The sequence below is a fragment of the Etheostoma spectabile genome, chromosome 21, assembly GCF_008692095.1.
Source record: "Etheostoma spectabile isolate EspeVRDwgs_2016 chromosome 21, UIUC_Espe_1.0, whole genome shotgun sequence".
NCBI classification, from domain to species: domain Eukaryota; kingdom Metazoa; phylum Chordata; class Actinopteri; order Perciformes; family Percidae; genus Etheostoma; species Etheostoma spectabile.
In genome coordinates, this window is record NC_045753.1 from 18,497,889 (window position 1) to 18,499,434 (window position 1,546).

General features: G+C 39.8%; 1 protein-coding gene across 1 annotated transcript in view; it reads right to left on the reverse strand.

The window, feature by feature from the left end:
• The window catches only part of gfra1b (gdnf family receptor alpha 1b), a 30,400-nt gene that overhangs the window by 6,715 nt on the left and 22,139 nt on the right, over positions 1–1,546 (reverse strand). The gene's annotated exons all lie outside the window — the stretch shown is intronic.

Genomic DNA, 1,546 nt, shown 5'->3' on the forward strand with positions numbered 1-1,546 from the left:
CGAGTTTCCAAAACATACGGCCTCAGATCAGATGAAACGATTATACAATCAATCATTGATCTTTGGCCTAGGGTGCTCTGGTACCACGTGCACTTATAAGTATCCCTATGTTTGAACATGGTGTTTGTTATAGACAATCCATGATTAGCACAGAAGTCCAACAGCAGACTACCACTCTGGTTTAGATCATCTCAATCATTGCCCACGTGTGCGTTGAAGGCCACCAGCAGAACCCTAGAGTTCCCCACTGGAGCCCCGTACAGTACTCCATTTAAGGTCTCCAATAATTCAGAATACTTTGCGCTCTTGTTTGGTCCGTATGCACAAACAACAGTCAGCGTTTTTCCTCCCCATCACCCGCAGGTGTAGGGAGGCGACCCTCTTGTCCACCTGGGTAAACTCCAACACAGCGGCGCTCAGCCGGGGGCTTGTGACGCTGACGAGCCCTCTGTCTGGGCCTGGCTCCAGACGGGGGCCCCATGCTTACTCTGGGCAGGATCACTCCCTCTCTGCCTCACACACTCATAGGGTTTTTGAACCATTCTTTGGCTGGCCCCTCACCTGAGACCACTTTGCCATGGGGGACCCTACCAGGAGCACACAGCTCCAAACAACACAGCCCTCAGGTTCATGATGATGATTTGATACGATAAATAAAATTGAATAGAAATTGAATTTCTTTAGACTTTCTTTGAACAATGATGGAGTAAAATGAAAAATACATTAAATAATTAAGATAAATGCACCTGGATAAATTGGTTTTTCAAACCCTGTTGTTAGATCTTGTAGAAATATATTTAGTTGGTGACTTTTAAATGTAACAAAACAGATTTCATCGTCAGCACTTTACATTCCACCACGGTAATAAGATGGTAATAGTGGGTTAACAGTGTGATAATAAAGAGGCAATATATAGGTAAAAACTTGTAATTACCAAAGTAATAACTGGGTAATACATCACAGTAACAAGAGGTGTATAATGTATAATGTCTGTGACTCAATAGCTAAGTAATTGGTCATTGGGTTTCATCACAGTTTCACCCTTTGTAAGTCAAATAAACTGAGTTACGATGATTCCAGCCTCCATCGCCTGATGGTGGAAGGTGTTTAGCTGCTGGTCAGATTGCACAGACACATTTCATGGTAATTTTAGAATAACAGATGTGAAGAGATTACCTTGAACTACCAGAAGCATTTCCAGGTACTCTCTACACCTCTGTTATTCTAATATTACCATGTAATTAAATAGAAACAGGCAGTTCTGCATTTTGCACCACTGATTCATGGTTATTACACAGATAATACCAGTTGGGTTTCCAGGTAAGAAGTCACAACAATAAACATAATTTGTAATGTATTACCTTGAAACAAAAGGGAAATATTTGGAACATAAAAATTTCAATATTGTAATATGGTAATTACCAATTTTGAATTCCAAGAAGTTTTATTTATAAGTTGGAAGGTATTACGCTGATAGTAGCCTATACAACTGTGAAAACATCAACATACATTATATTACCCCATTATTATCATGTTATTACAATAT